The sequence below is a fragment of the Psammomys obesus genome, unplaced genomic scaffold, assembly GCF_907164565.1.
Source record: "Psammomys obesus unplaced genomic scaffold, mPsaObe1.curated_primary_1811, whole genome shotgun sequence".
Taxonomy (NCBI): Eukaryota; Metazoa; Chordata; class Mammalia; order Rodentia; family Muridae; genus Psammomys; species Psammomys obesus.
In genome coordinates, this window is record NW_026585895.1 from 24509039 (window position 1) to 24532498 (window position 23460).

A 23460-nucleotide genomic window follows, 5' to 3' on the forward strand; every position below is an offset into this window, starting at 1 on the left:
TCCATCCATCCATCCATCCATCCATCCATCCATCCATCCATCCATCCGTGTTTGTAGGGGTCAGAGGATAACTTAAAGGAGTTGGTTTTCTCCTTCTACCACCATCTGGTCCTGGAATCAAATTCAGGTGGTCAGGTATGGTGACAGAAATCTTTACTGACTCAACCATCTTGCCAGGCCCCTAACTTAGCAATTTTTAAAATAGTGATTGGACTCTTGTCTAGTACCAGCTAGATGTGGAACTTCAAGGACCTTACCTTCGCCTGTAATTTTGATCTTTTGGCCTCTACAGCTGACCTCCTGAAAATTAAGCCATATATTTCAGTTCAGTATCATAAGAGCTGGTATTTCTGCTACAATGAAGTAGCACATTCCCTTTTGGTGAGTTTTTTCCTTATTTGCAAAAGTCATACCTCCAACTGGGCTAGCTTTCCTCTTTTTGGGGTGGAGCACGAAAGCGAGACATGTCCGCATCTAGATTAGCTGGTGGACAACACCCTGCCTGGGAAGCACTGTTAGACATTCATTCTGGAGCCGCCATTTGGAGAGTTTCCATTGGCCTTGAAGCAGCTGGGACTAGGCTATATGTTACTGTCAGAAAGTTTTCCTCCTTGACCCAGGCATGACAGAGACAACCAGCTCCCAACTATATCACACTCACAAGTGCATAGGGCTGCACAAGTAGACTTACTTGGGGCACGTTTGCTCACACTATGAGGTGCAAGACTCGGGCTTCAGAGCTAGGGTATGCTGGTCATCAGTACTCCTACTTCAGAGGTTCCCACCAAGAGAGCTTTAGGGTTTTGAAAGTGCAACTACTGGCCCACAGATCTTGCTTTACTTGGATATAATGACTAACAGAAAACACCAAGTGCCTTTTATTCCGAATTTGTTCCTATTCACTAATAGGTTCAGGATAGTTAGCTAGGAAGGGAAGACTTGGCAATGAACAAATTATAGCAAAACTTAGTGATACAGTTCTGGGCAGTGTGGGTTCATATGTAAAACATTTATGTCTACCCTAAACAATCTGGCACTCAGGCTGTGGGAAGGTGTGGCTGGCTGGCTTGCTTGTGTGAGGTAGGTCACTGTAAGCAAACCCTCACTTCACAGGACCACTCCGAATCCTACTAAGATCGTTGTGGTAGGGCTGGACAGCATTTTAAGTTTTAGGTAGGGAAGGCAGTGTGCAGTCAAACCCTTTTGCTTCTCCAAACCCAACTCTTAGATTTAAGATACCATACTTGAAGCAGCAAACTACTTGGATCACATTAATAGAAGACAAAACCTAACACAAATGTTGTTAATTCAACCATCATTTCCCCTCAGCGATTTCTTCTATGAAACTTCCAGCTCACTTTGCCGATAGCCTCCTTAGTTTAGCGGCTCATATTTGCTTGCTGATACATCAGTGTACGCCAGACAGATGCTGTGGTGCTAAGCATGAATAGAAAAGATTTTCCTCGATAAGGACATTTCATCAAGAGTTCAAGGCCACAGCAAGATCCAGTTTCAAAAACAAACAAACAACAAGAACCAGTAAGATTTTAAGTCTAAAACAGAGAGTTGTTTGCATGTTCTGGTGACACAGGGAGAGCATCTGAGTTCAAGATAAATCACTTGGCTCCTACTGCACCAGGCACACTGTCTACTGTTTGCTTTTTAGAAAACAGTGCATTTTAAATATAAAAAGTACTGTGTGTTGGCTGTAATGGTACACACCTTTAATCCCAGCACTCAGCTGGCGTATCAGGTGAACCTCTTTGAACGAGAGGCCAGCATGGTCTATGAAGAGAGACCTTATCTTGAAAGAAGAAAGGAAAGAGGGAGGGAAGGAAGGAAAGAGAGACGAAGGGAGGGAGGCAAGGAAGGAAGTAAAGAAGGAAGGGAAGAAGGGAGGGAGAGAGGGAAGAAGGAAGGAACTGTTACTCCATTTTTAAAATGGTTTTAATGTTAATTATTGGCTAATCTGGATTCCATAAAACTTGTGTACTGAGTTCATGAGGTCTTTGTTTTTCAATCCTTCTTCAAATCTTAAAAATACAAAAGGAATTCACGTAGTTAAACCTTAAAAGGAAGTATAAAAATTAGTCAATAAAATGGGAGACAGTACAAGAGAGATGGCTCAGTGGTTATGGGTCCTTTCTGCTCCTTTAGAAGACTCACAGACCCCACAGCAGGCAAATAGATCACAGCTGCCCAGAACTCCAGAGACCCCATACTCTCTTCTGGACTCTGCAGGCACCTTCACATTTGTGGCACACAGTCTCACAGGCATACACACAAATAATAATAATAATAATAATAATAATAATAATAATAATAATAGTAATAATAATTGTATATAAATAAATTCGGTGAATAAAATGACAATCAGAACATCCTTTAGAATATGAATTAGGGGACATTAACCAGGTAGCTGGCTTGGGATTCAGGTCAGTTTAAGAGACCACTATTTTTCAACTTTAAGACTCAAAGCTGCTTGAGGCTCTAGATGATGAGTGATACGCGTAGCCTAGAATATAAAGCCAAACGACATAACTGTCCCTGTTTCTCGCCATCAACCTAGAGTCATGGCTACCATGTAGCTCCTCCAGGGTAACTTAGGCAAGGTCACCACTGGAGTAACAAACTGATGACTTTAAGGAGAAATGTGCTCTTCAGAGAGTAACCTGATGTCACCAAGGGACTCTGTGGACAAAACTCACAGTTCCTACAAAGGATGGGCATGTGCACATACACACAGACACAACCTCTGCGGAAAAAAGACCACGCAAGTCGGTTTTGTAACTTTTTGAGTCTAGACTAAGTGAGAAGACAGCACATACGCAGTATCCAAAAAGAGAAAAAAAAAAAAAAAGAAAAAAAAAGCTATAATAGAAGGATTTAAAAATGGGGCCAGGAGTTCAAATAAGAAGACGAGCCTCTTCAAAGCGGCTATTAAGAGGTACATGACAGGGGGCGGGGGAACCAGGAGAAGACGGTCAATACTGTCCGAGCATTGTTTGATTACTAACAGCCATGCCGGGGGGGGGGGGGTGTCAGGGCTGCCTCAAGCTCCAGCCTCAGCAGGAGCCAACCTCTCTGGCCTGCACTTACATGTGCATTGCGCCCCGCCTCCATAGTTAAAAAGAAAGTCTTTCAAAATGTATGTAACAGTTTCTCTGGTAGAAAGATGGATGGATACAGCATGGGAATACTTTCCCCTGTAGCCCCTGTTCTTGAGAGGCTAATAAGACAGGAGGACCTCACGTTTGAGACTAGGTAGGTAATACAGCAAGACTGCCTCAAAACAACAGCAACGGTTGGAGGAAGAGGAAAGTGGGGAGAAGGGTGGGTGGAAGGCCTCAGGACATTAGTGGAAACCCAGGGCCTATGAAATTTCCTACCAGTGTTTTTACGCCATCCTATTTTAAGAGTAGTTTATCTAAGTAGTTCCAAAAACAACTTGAAGACTCTGCTCCGTCCTCCAGCAAGGCCACCAGCCTGAGTAAGTCTAAAGAACACCACCATGGAGAACTCTCTCAGGGCCTCGAGGTAAGGGGAAGAGAACTATGGCTGAGACAAGGCTTCGGTAGACACAGTGTTAACATAGAGAAGTCCTGAGCAAGCTCACGGACAGTGTGGGGAAAAGCAAACGATGGGGTAGAGGGGTCAGAGAGGAGGGCAGGTCACCAACCATGTGAATTTCTTTCCGAATGCTACATCAGTGTGGATGCTTAGGCATGCAGACTTAGCTTTTGCGTAAAATCGGGGGAAAGCCCTACATGAATAGATTCCCTGGATTAAAGTTAGTATCAGATTTAATTTTTACAGTCAAGTACAATCAAAATGTCTGCTCGTGTTTTCTGGCTCATGAGAGCCATTCAGGCTGAAATGTTTAACGTTTTGCTCGTTGTGCTGACATGAAGTAACGTGCTTCATTTCAAACTGTGCGCCCCACTGCAGAAGCATGCTGGGGCCTGTGAGAGGAGATGCTCTGTAAGTGAGGCGCCCGTCTCCTTCCAGCTCATCTGACACAAGCCGAAGCATCCAACTGAAATATCAATGAATGCCTGCTGGAGTGTGCTCCAGTCCTATTCAGCTACAGGATTGGGACGATGTCTTTCCTCCATTAACTGTCATTTATTGAACCAAGCATTATTTCAAAGAAAAAAAGAACTAGTCACTGCAAAGTAATTCCTATTTTAGATACACCATTGAATTTAACAAAGGCATGAAACACTTCTGATTATTGAAAAATTAAACACGCCTAAATTATTCAGTCTCACTCTTCATGTATCCAACATTTAAAATCCCTTACCAAATGCTTCCTAGGGGGTAGACTGAAAACTCACTCTTCCTCAGCTTTTTTCCTGCTTCAGAAAGATCCAAACATCTCAGTGCAGGACTGGAGGTTAAGATGGACCAAAACAGGAAGAATAAGTAATTTATTTTAGGGTGATCCTGTCATTCCTAATCGATTTATAACCCAACTGAGCTACAGACCTGCACACTCAACCAGCACCTGCCTGTGGGAAAGGCTATCACCTCGCCTTCTGCATCAGGAAAGCAGAGATTGCTGCTACATTTTAAATGTTAGAAGCTTAAACTTTTAAATCCAAGTATTGAGGCAGCTCATACTGTATTCTGTATCTTTGCCACAAACCCAGTTTATGGAAATTTTAAATCCAGATATTTGTATTTCTTCTCAGATCAGGATTAAAGGGGAGAAGGAGGAGGAGGGAAGGCTTCTGCTCTGCATTCCCCGTGGCTGTGAGGCGGCAGGGTGGCCCTCAGCGTACTGAACAGACTGTTTCCTCCGCAGGGCCCTATTAAAGTTTCCATGTATCCGGAGGAGTGTTTGCATCTTGATTTCAAAAGTTAAGCTACAAAGTTGAGTCAGGACAATGATTTCCTCCTTTTTTTCCCCAGAATCTTGGGTAAATTTTAACGAAAGCTCCTTGAGGGCAGGGGTGCTGCTGTTCCTGCAGGTCTGAGCGCAGGTCTGTGCAGGGAAAGCTCACATGGAATACTGAAGGCTGCAGCACACAGTGACCCGTGACGACAGCTCTGGGAGAGGGCTAGAGAGATGCCTCAGCAGTTAAGAGCACCTGATCATGCAGAGAACCCGAATTCTAGTCCCAGCACCCACCTGGCAGCTCACAACCACCTGTAACTCCAGTTCTAGGAGCTCAGTGCTCTCTGCTCACTGTCACAGGCATCAGGCATGCACACAATGCATTTACATACATGCAGGCAAAACACTTTTACGTAAAATAAAAAAAACAAATCGGAGAGAAACTTAAGGAGAAGTTCTGGAAGGCCTAATCAATGTTCACTTGTTTTAAGCATTTCCAATCTACTGTAACACCAATGACATTGAAAGCAAAGAGATGGGTCACGTTCATAGATGTGCCCTATTCCACACCCAGCATTGGGTTGTAAAAATCAAGTTATTGGCTGCAATTGACAGAATTTACTGAAAGTGACAAAAACCCAATCTAATAAAATAAAATACATAAAAAGCTTGGTATTGATGAACATGAGGATAATACCACACTTGTTGTTTGAGACAGGGTTTCTCTGTGTAGTCTTGGCTGGCCTGGACTCATTTTGCAGACCAGGCTGGCCCTGAATTGGCAAAGACCTGCCTGCCTCTGCCTCCCCAAGTGCTGGGATTAGAGGTGTGCGCCACTGCATCTGACCACCACCACACATTCTTGGACATCGATTTCCAAGATCCACCACCAGACTGACTTACAACTTGATTCTCTGGGCGTAGGAACTCCTAGAATCCTTATAGTTTTTCTGTGACATACAGATACAGAAGGGAGCATCTTTTGCTGTCTTTCATCGCAGCCCCTTGTTCGTGCCAGAGAGCTTCTAACTCCCTCAGGGCCTCCAGAATAAGAGTCGTAATAAAGTGTCCAGGAGATACAAGGCTACATTACCTTTCTTCGTCTGAAAAGTATCTATAGTCTTATTATGTACTTGGACATGGTCTGGGTTCCTCTGCGACATGTGGCTGTGTACAGCATCTGGTCCGGCTGGTATGAATACAGGGGCACATTTGCTATTGAAATGGCACATAGGCTAGTGGCAACATATGGAACAACACGTTAATAGCTTCAAAAACACGTATCTTTTCATTAAAACTAAAATTCCAATACATAAATTTGTTTGTTTTATGATTTGTAGTTTTTTGTTTGGTTGGTTTGGTTTTTCGAGACAAGGTTTCACTGTGTAGCCCTGGCTGTCCTAGAAGGAGCTCTGTAGACCAGGCTAGCCTCAAACTCCACAGATCTGCCTGCCTCTGCCTCCTGAGTGCTGAGATTAAAAGCATGCGCCATAGTTTGTCGGCTTAACTCTTTGGTTTAGAGTTTTAATCTTTGGATATGGGATAGTACAGTTCAAAAAAAAAAAAAAGGCAACTTGAAGAAGCAAACCCTGCTTATGTTGTAACTATTGAGGGGGGCTTTAAAATACCCCAACATATACCACAGGCTGGCACATAATGAGCACTTAGCAAATACCAAAGGATGAGGGTGAGCCCACGTGTTTGAGTGAGTACCTCTCAGTCAGGTGCTAACCTTTATTCTCCAGCCGCCTCAACATGAAGTCATCACTAGGCATAGAAAATATCAAAGACAAAAACTAAGCCTTCCCCTAAAACCATCTATGTGAAGGAAACAGCCAAGAGACGCTACCCAATAGCAGTCAAACTCCATATAACATCAAAACCTTATCATGGGAGGTTTGTAATGGAAAGCCAGGGAAAAGACCTTTGTTGAGCTAGAGTGCTGATGGCTCTGTGGGCAGAGATGCTTACTCAGGGCTGATGACCTGGGTTCTGTCCTCAGGCCACACATAAAAGGTAAGCCTGGAATGAGATATTGGATTATTGAGGACTCTTACACACTTGGGGGAGATGAGAAACAGTAAGTAGAAAGGAAGGTTCAAGATTAGTTGTTAACCAGGCACAGTGGTGCACAACTTTAATCACAGCACCAGGGAAGCAGAGGCAGGTGGACCTCTGTGAGTTCCAGGCCGGACTGCTCTACAGAGTAAGTTCAAGGGCAGCCAGGACTATGTAGAAAAAGCCTGTCTCAAACAGCAAGACTGGATTTTGAGAATGCAGAGCCTCCAATGACATTCTAGAAGTCTGAAAATGATCCTGCAGGATAATCAATGGAGAGACACTGGAGCCAGAGGAAAGAGCAGTCTCTGAGGGTGCAAACAGAGTGTTTAATTATTCACTCACTCACAGCAAGCACCTGGTGCTTTCTGTATGTCAGGAATATTGCTGGATGAGAGAGTTACAATGATGCCTGTGACACAGCCTTAGGGTTAGCCCATCTAGGCTAACAGTGCAGCCCGGAAACAGCAAAGAAAACACGGACAGCACATTGTGACAGGTGCTCATGGCAGAGCTGCACACAGAGCTGAGAGCACAGAAGAAAGACTTACATCTGGAGGAGGGTGGAGGGAAGGGCCAGGAAAGGTCTCCCTTTGACTGGATCATCGAGACGGGAGGGGGAAAAAGTTAGTGTGCAAACATAGAAAAAAGAACTTCTTTAAAAGCAGAGCTTTAAAAGAACATATTGCATAGCTATGAGGTAGGATTGCTTATGGAGTCAGTGCGTGTCTTTTCAGATCTGATTTCAGAAGATTGAAATATCAATAATGAACATTCTAAAACAAACAGAAGCAATATAGAACAAAGATTAAAACCAGTTAAGTAATCTGACGCTATCTTAAACTATGAAATAAACATGTTTGACATCAAGGTAGAAACACCATTAGGAAACACCAATTAGATTAACGGAACAAATATGAAGACTTTATTTAGGGCAGAAATGAGTTCAGCATTTCTCTAGCAAAAAGTATGCACAATAACCATGCAAAACAATGAGAAGAGTGTGAAGGGGGGAAAAAACCTTTAGAAAGCATTTCAGGAAAAGGGAAGAAGCCACCCAGCTTTAAAAGCTTGACGACAGAGGCCATTCCAAACATACACGAGGGCTCCCTCATACCACATTTGCACTGGTCAGGCCAGCCTCGCGCATGAAATTGTTTTCTTTTTCTTTTTGTTTGTGTGAGTGTGTGTGTGTGTGTGTGCGTGCGTGCACATTTGTCCAAGTGTGTGGAGCCCAGAGGGCAACCCCCAGTGTCACTCTACAGGCACTGTCCCCCTTGATTTTGAGACAGGGTCTCTTGGCAGCCTGCAGCTCATAGAAAAGGCTGAGCTCCCTTCTAGATAGATTCTGGAGATCTAACCTAGGTCTCCAGCTGATGAGACATCGCTTCAGGCCCTCCCTGCCCCTTCAGTTTTACAAGAATATTCTTCATGATCACATATGCCACAATTCTGAAAAAAAGTAACAATCACATTTACAAACATAGTATTGTTGTAGAAAATTAAATACAGCTGCTATTAAAGTAATACACAATAAAACAGATCAAACATCCATGAAACCAAACAACTATGATCCTACTTAAAATCAGTGATGACACCTTGATAACATAAGGCAAACTCACAGGGAATAAAATTTACAAAATAATTGTAAAAGACATTTTATACACAAGGGTTTTTTTTTTAATTTTTCAAAGCTATAAATTTAATTTTTAAAAACTTTCATGTTAACTCTTCAAAACATCAGGTGTCATATAAGTGCTGCCTAATTCTGGAAAGAAAATATAAAACATCTATAATTTAATGAGATGCTTGTAGCTGTAGACTTTTTCTTTTCACATAAATACAAACTTGTTAGCACAGACACATAAGCATCAACACACGATCACCAGGGCTGAAGCTGCACTCAGGGACAGAGTGCTCACCTCAAATCCCCCAGGCTAAAAGGAAAGGAGGAAGGCCTGCTTTGAGAACATCCTTTTACTACCTGCAGTGGCTTGGCTTAGAACCACTGTAGATTAGAACCTGCAAGCAAGTGGCCGGCTACACATTCACATCATGAGATACTGTTACACAGGACAGCCCACGGCTGAAGACAGCAAGCTGAATGAAGCCCTCAAGGATTAGGATGTGTGGGAAAAAATCCAAAATTAAATGCTAATGTGACTAGACTTATGTAACATTCTTGCTATGGCAAACTGAGAGAAGTGAAGGTGTTAAGGTGGCTGCACAGGTGTGGGGCACACCTGCAGGAGGTGATGGGAATGTCTGGTGCCTTGGCTGGTCTATGTCATCACTGTTTACCTGTGCCAGGCACTGAGGGAACCTGGAGAAAGGTGTTCAGATGTTTTGCTATTATTTCTTATAAATCCATGTAAATTCACAATCGTCTCACAACTGAAACTTCTAGTCAGGGTTGACGAAATGATTCAGTGAGTTTGAATGGCTAGAACCCAAGGGAAAAACAAAACAAAACAAAAAAACATGCTGTAGCAAGAGCCTATGTGCTCGCAGCGCACCTCCAGGAAGACAGGAAGCGGGCACAGCAGAATTCCCAGAAGCTCACAGGTGTGGCGCGCACAGCTGAAAAAATGACAGAGTCCTCCCCCTCTCAAATAAGGTGGAAGGTGAAGACAAGCCAACACCTGAGGGTGCCCTCTGGCGCGCGCGCACACACACACAATTTCAACTTAATTAAAAGCATACTTGAAAGAAAGAGAGAAAGAAAGAAGAAAAATGCTGGGCAGTGGTGGTGCACATCTTTTGTGGATCTCTATGAGTTCAAGGCCAGCCTGGTCTATGGCCTGATCAGGAAAGCTAGACTACACATACTTTTAGCTAGACTAAAAGTATGTTGAGCTGGGATTGGTGATACACAGTTATTACCAGCATTGCAGAGAGTAAGGCTTGAAGATTTCAAGTTCAAAATTGGCCAGAACTATGCATCCAGACCCTGTAATAACAGCAACAGAGGGAGAAGGAACTTTCTCAAACTTCATCACATCAACTACCAAAGGAAAAGACCATAAGATATACAAAAATGATTCTTTCTTTTCTGTTTGTTTTTTTTTTCTTTTCTTTTCTTTTCTTTTCTTTTGAGACAGGGTTTCTCTGTGTAGCCTTGGCTGTCCTGGACTTTGTAGATTAGGCTGGCCTCACAGAGATCTGCCTGGCTCTGCCTACCTGAATGCTGGGATTACAGGCCTGCACTACCCTACCCAACTTTAAAAACGTTTCTAATTACATCCTTAACATTTTGGATTGGTTTCCTTTATCTGCAAGAACTCGGGTTCAGTTCCCAGCACCCACACTGCGTGAGTCACCACCAACTGCGACTCCAGTCCAGGGTATGCACCCCCTCTTCTGAGCTCTAAAAGCAGCTGCACACATGTGATATGCACGCAAACACTCAGGAACACACATGTACAAATAAAATAATAAATAAATTTTGGAAGTTCTAAGTTCCAAGATACATTGCATATGTGTGTGAAACTGTTAAAGAATAAATTTTAAAAATGTTTAATAATTTGTTTAATTAAAATGTTTAATGTCCAAAAGTTCCAGGTTTTGGAACAAAATTTAGCTTGCATTTTCAGATAGGATGTTTAGCCAGTAGAGTCTATTCAAATATTATAAATTAAACAAACAAACAGCTCTGAAATCTAATCACTGTGGTCCCAAGCATTTCAATTAAGACACACATCCTATACTAAGCTACAAAAGACAAGCTATCAGTTTTGCTTAGTGTCAGATTTCCCAAACACAACCAAGCTCATCCTAGGATGTGATGGCTTCCCACTGATGGTTTCAGAAAGACCATTATATAAGTTCAGGTCATGATAGTTAGAATCCAGACAATTAGGGTTACATGAAGATGAATCAATCTGTCTGAATTTTCTAATTAATTCTGTTACCAGGGAATTTGACACATGAATTATTTATCTAGCAAGTAGCTAGAAATTTTTTGAAAAAGGAAAAAAATTAAAAATTTCATTGAGGCACCATGCATTATAAACTGCCGCATAGGTCCAAGTTTGGCAAAACCACATTAAAAAGGGATTGTTGAAAAGTGTAGGTAAGCCAGGTGGTGGTGGCGCACACCTTTAATGCAGCACTTGGGAGGTGGAGGCAGGTGGATCTCTGAGTTCAAGGACATCCTGGTCTGCAGAGTGAGGTCCAGGACAGCCAAGGCTACACAGAGAAACTCTGTCTTAAAAAAAACCAAAATGTAGGTGAGTAATGCCTTGTAAGGCACTCCCTTCAAGGTTAGTCACAGAGTTGAATCCCCGATGCTAAATAGTTCAAGGGAAAAGAACTGTGTGCCTGTGGACTGATCATATAAACACTGGATGGCACACTAGGTGATTTACAGGTTTAATTAATCTACTGAAAACTGTATTTAAAATTCTGAAGAATATTTTGGAAAAACGGATACTTGAAAACGTGTGATAGATTTCAGAATGACATTTTTAGACATTTAATGGCAAAGTTGTTTTTCATCAGTCCCAAATTAATAGCCGTCCTTGTAAAGTCCACATGGAGTTTCTGATTCCTTATAGTTGTATTAAAATGGTCCCTTGCTGCTTATTCAGTCAATGACAATAAGTAGAAAATTCCCATCAGTGTGTGAGTCTAAGAGTCAAGGTAAGATTCAGTGAGACTATTTATTCCAGTAGATGTCTTGAGAGATTTAAAAATCATTCTTTTGTTTATTTGTAGCACTAGAAGAGAATATTATTAATAGTAAGTTCAGACTTATAAAGACTGATAAATTGCATGCAAGATGAAAGAAAGCATAAAACACACTAAATTGTTTTTTTTTTTTTTCCAGAAAATGAGAACTTACAAAATGGCAAGTCCCAAGCCATCAATTATTCCTGTCACGATTACTGTACTTTCATTATGGTTAATCATTTTACATAAGCTATTGAGTAAACCATTTCAAGAGATGTAATCAAATTCATAATGGTAGCCTATTCTGATGTCACTGTCTTACTGCTGGAAGGGAGTATTTTTCCATTTTAAGTCTTTTACAGAGAAAGTCGGTGATAGCGGCTAACACATCTGACTCTCTAGATCTGGGTAACTCATCAGCAATAAGCATGTAAATCAAACAGAAGTGAAAGCTAAATTCCAGTCACTTTGTAGTCCATCTTTAACACCAATGGAACCATCATACATGCCTGTATATAAACCAAAACTTCTAGGTTAGTCTTTGGCTCACAGGTCTTATCTTCCCCAACCAGGCTGTAAAACTTATCAAGGATTCCTAAAAGACACAGCTTCAAGCAGCCCATGACACTGAGCTTGTCACTCTGCAGCCAGCTGCACACGTCTGTGGGTAGTGATCAAAATAAAGGGAAAGGAATCACTTTCTGAAAGATGTCTCTTTTTTAATACGAGTTAATCAAATTGCAATAGCAATATCTCACAGATGGTAGGACTCCAATATCTAAAACATCAATTGACTACAGTCTCCTGACTTGGATCCCTGGTTGTGCCCAGGAATAAAATTTGAACTTACTTTTTTCCCCTGGATGGTCAAGGGTACGGTGTCAGAAAACAGTTCTCTTCATTGCAAGGTAATTATTATTAACTTCCATTTTGCATGAATGTTTATGTTTTCTGTAAAGATACAGACGCAAAAAGGCCTGTCCAAGTGTTTACTTTGGTTATGACACTATGGAGTCATTTAATAGTGCATATAGTACTGTACCATTCATTTTCCCTTTGAAAGAATAACGCATTAAGGGAAATGACCAATTTCAGTACTTTTAAGCTATTACTTTAAAGATATTTACAGACATATCAGTTCTCTAGCCCCTGTCCCTAGCCCACGACATCTTAGTGAAGAAAAGCTGGACATGGGATAAGCTCTTATTAATTAATTTTTTTCTTCTTACTGAAGAATACAAAACTAAGTAAGGCCACCCAAGTAAAATCCACCTTAATTTCTGAATGTTGAAAAACAGGATATGCCATAAGGATTAAGAGTTGGGTTTAAAGAGTCCACATTGTATAAAATATAGAACAGTAAATTCCTACGGTCATGAGGTACCCACAGAAAATACGTCTTCAGAGAAACAATTGTGTGTCCCAACTGTTTAATTTCCTTGAGGGCTAATCAAACCATAGTAAGTAGGACTTCCTCATGCCAGCCAGAGCAGTCCACTCTAGCCACTGACTTACCTTTCCACATGTCTGGAAGCTTAGCCTTGCTGCTCCAGCATGCATGGGGGACTACTGGTTAACAAACAAGTCCCCAAGGGCAGGGCTGTGACAGGCCGAGTGCACAGCATCCTCAGAGATTGCTGCTCAGCCCCTGCTGGCTGCTGCCTCACTGCGCCTCACTCACCCTATGCATAGCGGCTGCCACACAACACATGCAATCCGAGATTCGTGTGCTCGGAAACCCTGTGTCACCAGGAGCTGGGAATTTCGGGTGGACAACTTCAATTTCGTCCCTTTATCCCTAAGGAGAAATTGTAATATAATAAACTCTGAAGAAGACAGCACATTCTTGCTGAGGAAAAAAAAAATGCAACAGAAAGAAAATGCTTAATCCTCCAAGAGCTTTGAAAATAAGTGGTAGAAAGACCAAAGAGACCATAGCCCAACTCCCACCTTTCCATAAACTAATGCCTAGGGGAGTTAGGAACTTGTTTAAGCCCTATACTTGCCTGGTGCTGGAGCCACAACTACAACTAGGGTCTTTTGATAGCTTTGCAAACCACTGTTTGTTGGTTTAAACTATCTTGCATTTTTTTCCCCCTGAATCTAGTTTATGTCCATTGTCATTTGGCTACAGCACTGAAGGCCAGTCAGTCATGTGGTGTAATACAGCAGCCGCTGCCGAAGGCCTTAGAAAGCAACAGTGTGAGAAGTAACGGCATGTAAGTGTGCCAAGGCCTTGCTGTACAACCTCATACACACTCGTGTATTTAACCCTCACAATGGCCACTTAGGGCACCCCGTTTCACAGATGAACAAAATTACATCAAAACCTTAACTGCAGTGGGGTGGCGGTGGTGGCACACACCTTTAATCCCAACACTCTGGAGGCAAAAGAAGGCGGATCTCTTGTGAGTTCCAGGCCAGCCTGGTCTACAAATCGACTTCCAGGCCAGCCAGGACTGTACACAGAGAAACCATGTCTCAAAAAAAAAAAAAAAAAAAAAAAGAGAGAAAAGAAAAAAGAACTGTACTGCCAGAGCTGAATGGCTCCTGGCTGTTGATGATGACTTGTCGCTTGGCTCACTGTCAAGTACTACAGTTAACCTTGAACTGAGTGGTGGGTTGTGGGCGAGACCTTAGAAACACGATTTATCCTCTCTCCTCAATTCTCTAAATACTGCCGAAAGACAAAACCCAAACAACAAAGAACAAACACCCATCTAAACCAGGGCCAGCAAAAGGGAAGATGGCTAACCAGTAAAGCTACCTGCCACCAAATCCAGCTGACTACAATCCATCCCCAAACTTAGAGAGTAGAAATTGAGAAGAGAGGTCAAGACGTCCCTTGACCTCCACACATTCTGTAGACAATTCTGCACATAGTTCTCTACACTCACACCCCTGCACACCCTCGTCGTGAACACAAAGGAAATTCAAATTTCAAGAGAAAGGCAAGCTGGGCCCTGTGGTGAAGGCCTTTGACCCAGCACACAGGAGGCAGAGGCAGGCAGATCTCTGTGAGTTTGAGGACAGTCTGGTCTACAGAGTTCTTGAAAACCCAGATCTATACAATGAGACCGTATTTGGTGGGGGAGGGGAGGAACAGGCAGAGTGAGTGGTCTGGCTCATGCCTATAATCTAATTACTCAGAAGACTAAAAACAGGAGGATTACCCTCAGCTTGAAACCAGCCTGAGCTACATACACAGTGAATTTCAGGTCAACCTAGGCTTCAGGGTAAGACCCTAACTCAGAAAAACAAAACCAAAATATTCCCAAAATGAAGCCCTAACTTTCCTGTTGTTAAGATTTGGGATATGAGGAGAACAAGATGATCTACATGCATACTTAGAAAGCCTGAAGTTCGGGTCATTGGTATCCAAGCCTTTGAAATTTGAAAGAAGGATACTGGCTCCCAAATCTTAAAGAGTTTGTCAAGGCGATAAGGTTTACTGGCAGTCTTCCTTATTCTGCCTCCTAATTTACGTCTCTCAAGTTTGGAATGTAAGAAAGAGCACAAAATTGGGCAGATGTTCAGGTTGCATCTACCTAGTATTTCAAAGTTTTTAACTGGACTGTGGAGTATGAAAATTGCACTCTACACTCCAGACCAGTACCCAAAAGCCCCCATTGTACTTGGATAGCCCTAGTTGTATTACAATCACACTTTTACACAATAGCAATTTAAGACAAAATACACACCAACTCTAAATTCTATCCAGACACCAGGCATCACATCTATATTCTAGGTAAATGGTCTTAGTCCCATCTTAGTCCCGTAAAAAAGAGCTTCCCCTCCTCCAATCAGACAAAATGATGGTGTTGGTGGCATAAGGCCACAAGGAGTACAGGTTAGGGAAAACAGGGTCACTATCTAGGATAGTAACAATCACTGAATTCACATGAAATTCATAGGCTAAGGCCAGTCTAAGGTTAACTTGACATACAAACTATAGTTATCTAAAAGAGAACCCCAACTGAAAAAACGCCTCCATAAGATCCAGCTGTAAGGCATTTTCTTAATTAGTGATTGATGAGGGTGGAGGGTAGGAGGCAGCCCACTGCAGTTCTGTTCTTGGGCTGGTGGTCCTCGGTTCTATAAGCGAGCAGGCTGAGCAAGCCAGGGGAAGCAAGCCATTAAGTAGCACCTCTCCAAGGCCTTTGCATCAGCTCCTGCCTCTAAGTTCCTGCCCTGACTTCCTTCAATGAAGGACACGAAAGTATAAGCCAAATAAACCCTTTCCTCCTCAACTTGGCTTTCGGTCATGGTGGTTCATCGCAGCCACAGAAAGCCTAAGATATTACCTGCAGAAATCCCGCTGAGGCTGTCACAGAAGGGCTTGCTGGTTCCTCTGCCTTCCCTTTACACACCCCACTAACAGGTGTGAGCTCTGTGAGAGCTATCTGCGTAACAGCTATCACCTATCCAACCAGGCACTATTCAGCACATGAAAAAGGCTTCCTGTGACTATCAGTTCAGAGACTTCGACTAGGAGGTCAGAGACTTCCATATTTTATGTATTTTATACCATTAAAATGTTATAATCCAACCTCTATTGACAATTCATCATGAATTTATGAGTCACATAATAAACTATGTTATCGAGGCTATGAATAATAAAATGATCAGCAGTGTAGCCAACATTAGCATATCAGATAGAAGGAAATGTAAGCGATGAAAAGAAAAAAAGAAAAGTAATTTAGCCAGTGAATATATGAAGCAGTTCTATCTGTAACGGAGGAGTACCTTCATGTAACACAGCCCCAATTTGGTCACTGCAACACAGCCCCAAAACATTAAGATAATTCCACTGAATTATTGAGCGGCAATGTGAGAAGCACTTCAGGCTGTGAGACCGTCACGTCCATAAGCTGTAGGTGTTGGCACCTTCAGGCCTGATCCCCTTACTCGGAGTCTCATTCCTGGCATGGACGACCAGCCAACAGCTAGCACATCACTTCTTGCCACTACGTGAAGCTTGATACCCATGCGCCTTGCAGTTTTACCTTTCTCTTGAACAACTATCTGTGGTTAAAGTTTGCCCATGAAACAGCTGCTCGATTCTCCAAACACATCTTGTCCACTGGTATTCTGTTTCAGAAGCATCTTCCCCTTCAGTGCTGACAGGTGCTATAGCTTGGTTTCCATACGGCAAAAGGAACTGCCCCAGAACGCTGAAGGCAACTTCACGGATGTTTATGTTCTACAACAACCCTACAACATGCTCTATTTTTTATTAATTAAAAAATGTTTTCCATTTTAGACTTAAGCAAGGAGTTTCTTCCCAAAGTAAATTAAACACATCAGAATATAGACTATTCTCAAAATATCTTGATTTTGAAAGGAGTCAGGTAAGAGACACAGTTTGCCAGGTGGCTGGCATCATGCCAGCTATGAAAATCTATCTAAATAGGTCTCTGGATAATAAAAGCTTCCAGATTAAAAGATGACAACAACTAGATTTTTTAAAATCTACTTAAGTAGTTTAAATTTTTTAAATTTGTTTTGCCAATTTTTACATAGAAGAAGTAAAATTGCAATTATGATTTAATGCAGACAATCTAAATACTCAAGGTTGTATGATAACTCAGTTTTTTATTACATTGAAATTGGTAGTGGGTTCTTTAAATTTATGTCATGTCAGAGTCACAGGATTATCTTGATTTATGCAGCAACAATGTGTATGACTTTCTCTCTGGCTCATAGCAACTGCTTGCTTCTTTCAGGCTTGCTATCATTTCCCTGCTACCCTATCTCCCTCCAAAACCACAGAGGTAAGGATCAGCAGTATGCTTAATCCCTCCCAATTCAGGATCTTCCGTATGGCATATACATGCCAAATGCAGCAACTTCTCCTTATATAAGATAAAGAGGAGGTTCACTTTGATCAAAACAGTCAGATATTCACAATGGCTATAGATTATCAGCCTCCTCTCTTTAAGCCTTCCAATAAACCGGGATGTATTTCCAGTTAAAAGCATGCTTTTTTTTTTTTAACCTGAAGCAGGTGAAACCTATCTGCTCAGTCATGCTCATGTGCACGCTGTATATCTGAATAAAATTTTTCATTTCTGATGCATTAGAGAAACTAAATCCCCTTTACATTTTGGGGAGCAACAGCAGGGAATGAATGGGCTTGGGGCTTCACGTATGCTAAGCAAGCCTCAACCCTGAGCAGAACTACCACCCCCTCCTGCTTTAACTTTCTAATCTTCAAGACAAATTAAACGAGCAAGAGTTAAACTGTTATAATGTATTGTTACATAATAAAAGTTTCCTGTAGGCATTTACAAACCCCTCCCAAAATCCTCCCATTGTTACTGCAGGCGAATTAAACCTCTCAATTAGAAGGTTCACTGATTACAGACATACCTGAAAAACAATGTAGCAACCAAAAGACACAACCTTTCATTTCATCTCCCTTGAGTCTTAACTAAAACGCCTGCAGACTTTCAATGCCCTTGATGCATGCAAAGTAGGGGTCAGAGGACAGGTAGCTGGTTGAACAATTGACTTATTTTACTGAATCAGATACAAAATAACCCAGTGAGGAAGGTTTTATAGTGTCTACAACCTTCAAAGCAAACAGTGTGGAATCAAAGTACACACCGTGTGCTTTGAAACAGCCAGAAACACTTTCTCCAGACATTGTTCTTGCTTTCACGTTGCCATTTTCCTCAACTGTTTCTCAGGTATCAGAAATGACGATACTTTCATGCAATACACTCCATCTAAACAGAGACGAATACTTCTACTTTCTCAAAAAAACAAAAACTAACCCCGGCTCTGGGGTAGTCTGTCAAAACATTGCCTTTCTATATTAATTAACTAAAAAAAAAAAAAAAAAAAAAAAAAAAAGTATGCTAGCCATTACTGATTTTATACGTATTTACCAATCTTTAAAAGTTGTAGGACTGTGCTTTTTATTCAATAAAACTCAGTGACGAAGACAGAAATAGCGCTTTCCACTAATAAATTACATCTTGAAATATACATGACTTGTGATCTCCCTGGGTTCCTTGCAGTGGTAACTCACACGCCCCGAATTTAACTGTGCCAGACAGTTCTATCTGTCCCATCGCTGGCCAAACACTGCTGCTCTGTTTCTATCCATTATGTATTATACGAGGCCTAAACACAGCCCAGTATGACGAGGGAGAATCAAGAGCTCCCGAAGTAAAGCCCGGACCTGGAGAACTAAAAAAGCATTTTCTGATACAGCTAAAATATGTTGGCTGCAAGCTCATCACTCAAGAACATTCGGCCCTCTTTCTCTGCGGGTATTCAGAAAACCCTGGTTTAAAAAAAAAAAAAAAAAAAAAAAAGAGAAAAAAATGCGCTATCCAAACCTTGCAAAAGCAAACTTGCCAAGAGCCCTGTGCAACGATCAATAACCTTGGGTACACTGACACCCAAATTCACGGTCCTGGAGACCAATGCAGCAAAACCCCAGAGAACCATAGGCTGCAGCCCCAGGAAAACTACCGCGCTTCCCTCTCCACCGCCCTCTGCCGCAGGGAGAGAAGCGGAGGCAGGAGCGTGAACGAGGCTCACCAGCTCTGAAGATGCTCCGCGACCTCTGGCGAGACCAGGGCCGGGAAGGCGCTAGCGCGGCCGAGGCCCGTGCGGACTCTGCCCCTGGTGCATTCCTTGCATTCCAGCACAATCTGTCGCCAGCCTACGAGCTGGCAGAGCGCGTCGCCCGTTGGACACACGCACCTGCCTATCGCAGCGCCCCGAGCAACCGCGGCGCCTCCGCTGCCTGCGCTCGCGGGGTGTCGCACTCAGTCACCGCGCCGCCGGAGCCCGGCCCCGCCGCTCCTCCCCTGGTCTCCCGAGGAGTGAAGGCGGGGGGGGCGGGGGGGACAGGGACCACCCCGATCCTCCGATGGGGTGCCGCGGCTCCGCTCCAACTCCTGGCAGCGCCGGGAGGCAGGGTGGCGCGGGAGAGCGGCCCGGAGCCTCGGGGCTGGGGGAGCCTGCGAGGGAGGAGCGTGCGGTGTGCTGCTGCGAGCCTCAGCCTCCGGGAGCCCGGCCCAGCCGGGCGGGAGCCACGCGCACCGGCGCGGCTCCGGGGACCCCGGGCGACACGCGGGGCCCCGGCCGTGGGAGGCGGCGGCGGGCGGTTGCAGAGGGGCGGCCGGCCCCGGACAGGACGGCGCGCGGGAGCCGCGGGGCTCAAGTTCGGGGAGCGGTGGCGCGGTGCGGGGGGGGAGGCGGCCGCGCCGAGCCGTGCGGGGCAAAGTTGTGCGCCGCGGGGTGGGGGGGGGTGGGGGGAGGCGGGGGGGGGGGGGGGGGGTGATGGCGGAGCACGCGGCGGGGACCCGGCGACCGGGGGCCAGGGAGCCGCGGGGGGCGCCCGGCCGCCGCCAGGTCCCGGCTCGGCGCGCTCCGGGCAGCTCGCGCCCCGGCCCGGAGCCCCCGCGCCCTCCCGCCGGCCCCCGAGCACTTACTTTCCAGCTCAGGCGGAGGCCGTCGCCGCTCCGGGGACCGGGGACATCCGCGCCGAAGGGTGGCCGCTGCGGCACCGGAGCGAACTGGCCGAAGTGCGGCAGCCGCGCCGCTGCCCGCCCCTCCCTCCCCACCCGCCCCCTCCCCCGGAGAGGCTCTCCCACCACCCCGGTGGCGGCGGCGGCTCGCCTCTACCCCGTGCCCATCGTGCCGCCGCCGCGGCCGGCGTCCACGCGCACTCAGCCCTGGAGCCCCCTAGACTGCTCCAAGGCCGCCGCCCCGCCGCCAGCCCGCCCGCCCGCCCGGCCAGTCCCGGCACCCGGGAACGTAAGCACGCAGCCGTCCCCGCACAGGCTCGGCGCCCGCCCCATTGGGCGGAAGGAGGGAGCCGGCCCTTCCCATTGGCCCGGCCCTCATATTGAACGAGCCAATGGGAGCTGCGGTTTCAGGTCGCCATGGAGACCGATGCTGTTAAGCGTGAGAGGGCCGGGAGAAGGTGGGGAGTGAAGACGAAGGTGTCTGTGGCCTCCGGCGCGGGAGGGGGCGGTGGGGGCAGGGGAGCAGTATTAGGGGATTCCCGAGCCGGGGCTCTCGAGATCCGGCGGGTCTTGCTTTTTAGCCTTGCCAAGACCGTGCATGGTAGGGCTTGTCCCCGGCGTCAAAGGCAGAAACAACTGAGCCCCAGGACTTCTGTTTTACATTGAGAGCTCAGGAGTGGGCGGTTCATTTTCCCTGCATCTGGGGAGCCCGCAAGGCTATGCAGGCTGTGACCTTTGACATCTGTGCAACCCGGTGAGTTCCCGCTCCGTTCCTTACATCTCTGCTTCTTCCTGACGTCACAGGGTCACTTGAATTCTTCCAACCAGTCCCCCTTCCCCGAGTCGATATTTCCTCAGATTTTTGGTTCTCCGAGCCTATAGCCCCTCCCAAGAGAAACAGGATTTCTTGTGCGCGGTGTTTTGGTAAGGAAACTGTGGGATTGTGCCAAAGGAACAACCCACAACAGAATGAGCTCTCTGCTCCCTAAAGCAGCAGATCTCGTCTCTCCGTTCCTTTCCCTTCCCTCTTGTCTTGTGTGCTTTCTGCACTAAGCTTGGCAGGTGCAAGCTCTTTACTCTTCCCAGTAAGTCAGGGGATGGAGACGTGCCAGAAACCATCCTGATGATTTCGCAAAAGAAAAATAGATTACAAATGATGGATTTTGGCTGACAGTTTTCCAGATTATTTCAAATTTTGATAAAAAAAAAATGATGAATTGGGACATGGAATCAGTACTCACCCAAAATCTTGACCTTTCACAATGAGTGCTCTACTTTCATTTAAATCATTTTGCGCTAGTTTGCTTGTGCTAATTATTTTTGATGAGTGATGTTCATAATTAGACACTACCTATTAATCTGGAACTTTTACGCATGATACTGCTTCTTAACATATTTTAAAAATAATTCCACTCTAGCATATAGCCACTGACATCTTCACGTCCCTTTCTTTGGTGGCTTTGCTATTTTCCTACTAGCCACTTCAGTAAAAAAAAAAATCATCTTTATAATACTCCACCTTAAAATAAGAGACCATATTTTTTTTTTCTTGTTATAGTGTGTGGGAAGGGCTGGTAGGAATTTTGAAATTACAAATACTTTGTTGTGAGAAGCAGATTATTGTGTGTGCAAGCTCCATGTATCTAACTTACATCCTCAATTTTAATTGGATGGTATGTCTTAGCGTTTATTGTATAAAATATAGCCTAAGAAATGTTATGATGGCAGCTTGCTTGGGGAAAACAGTCTCCTTGGTACTTACTGTAAACTTGAATTTAATTGACAGTCCTGTGCAGGGTTGGACTGTGGTCAAGAGGATGGGTAAACAGGTGAATGTTATCACATAAATATTTAAGGATTGGGATGGAGCCAGCAAGCAGTAAGTTGGAGGGAAAGATACCTCATGGCTCCTCATTAGGAAAATTAGCTGCTTTTGAGTTTTTCTTGAGTTTGTTCTTGATGTTTTTTTTTTTGCCATTGTGTGTTTGATTATAGAACGGAAAAAGTTAAAATGCAAAAATCTATAAATAAGACAATTTAAATATATAGTCAACATACCAAAAATTTGATTTTTTTTTTTTTGTTTGTTTTTTGTTTTTCAAGATAGGGTTTCCTCTGTGTAGGCTTGGTTATCCTGGACTCACTTTTTTTGTTTGTTTGTTTGTTTGGTTGGTTTTTTTTTTTTTTTTACTTCTACTGCTAGGCATGGCTGGTTAGAGCTAAGAAAGCACTTTATTCCACTAAATGTTAATGCTATCCAGAACCTGCCTGGCTCCTACATTCCTTTCACCATCAGGACTGTGAAAGCCAAGAACCTTTCTCTTAGAGAACGCCTCTCACATCTGCACTGTACTGAGGGCCCTCCACTCTGCAAGGGAAGTTCAGATTCTGGGGATCCTGCAAGAGGCCCTTCACTTCACATTTCTTAAATCTCAACTTTCACATCGCTTTGCTTCTGACTACTCTTTCTGGGGAATGTCCTGACCCTCTTGTGTGCTCGCTCCAGTTGTGCTACTAAACACAGTCCTGTTCCCAACAGGATTTTCCCCCTGTCCATTACACTTTCTCCGGTTGCCTTTTATACCCCCTCTTCCCAAGCTGCTGGTCTTTTGTGGAACCATTTTCTGCTTATCATCTGTCTTTCTATACTGGCCTTCCCTTTCACCTGGAAACAGTACCGATGACCCTGAGTACAGGTGAAGTTGCTCTGAAGGTCATGCCGTCTCTCCACAAAAACCTTAGTTCATTTTGCCGGCTAAGTTCTCTAATCTAACACTGTCCTTTGGACCAGAAGAAAGGTACCTGCCTATGACTGCAGCACGTGGGAGGCAGGGGGACTAGAAATTCATCCTCATTCCTGTCTACATAGCAAGTTTCAGGCCAGCTTTGGCTACTCGAGACCCTGTCTCAAAGCAAACAAACAAAAACCAGTTTTGCTTAAAACTTGGCAGGATTTGGAATCCCTTATATACATTTTATTTTTATGTGAATAAATTTATTCACTGTAAGACTGTCACTGGAGAGATGGCTCAGAGGTTAAGAGCACTGGCTGCTCTTCCAGAGGTCCTGAGTTCAATTTCCAGCAACCACATGGTGGCTCACAACAATCTACAATGAGATCTGGTGCCCTCTCCTGGAGTGCAGGTGGACATGCAGGCAGAACTGTATGCATAATAAATAAATACATCTTAAAAAAATAAAGACTGTCATATTCAGAATCTTATCATATTTAAAATGAGAACTATGGGGCAATGATAGCTAAAGCAAACTATATTACATCATCAATAAGCAATAAATCATAACTACACCTGACATGCTGATCTTAGGGCTTAACTATTTTTTAATTTTTATTATTTAAAACAATTTTTTAATTCAAATATATTTTGATCATATTTTTTCTCC

The 23460-nt window shown here is 44.0% G+C and overlaps 2 protein-coding genes across 12 annotated transcripts in view; one reads left to right on the top strand and one right to left on the bottom strand.

Moving 5' to 3' along the window:
• Positions 1-20147, bottom strand: part of Pkp4 (plakophilin 4) — a 209805-nt gene extending 189658 nt beyond the window's left edge. For 10 of the 11 annotated variants that reach the window (XM_055599687.1, XM_055599693.1, XM_055599685.1 and 7 more), the window contains exon 1: positions 20023-20147. The gene's annotated coding sequence lies outside the window, so the exon portion shown is untranslated. Of the gene's footprint in view, positions 1-19123; positions 19188-20022 lie in introns of those variants that run through there. The other variant, XM_055599682.1, reaches the window with a different exon arrangement.
• Positions 20148-20577: 430 nt separating this feature from the next.
• The window catches only part of Ccdc148 (coiled-coil domain containing 148), a 225082-nt gene continuing 222199 nt past the window's right edge, over positions 20578-23460 (top strand). The window contains exon 1 of the mRNA XM_055600470.1: positions 20578-20812. The gene's annotated coding sequence lies outside the window, so the exon portion shown is untranslated. The remainder of the gene's footprint in view (positions 20813-23460) is intronic.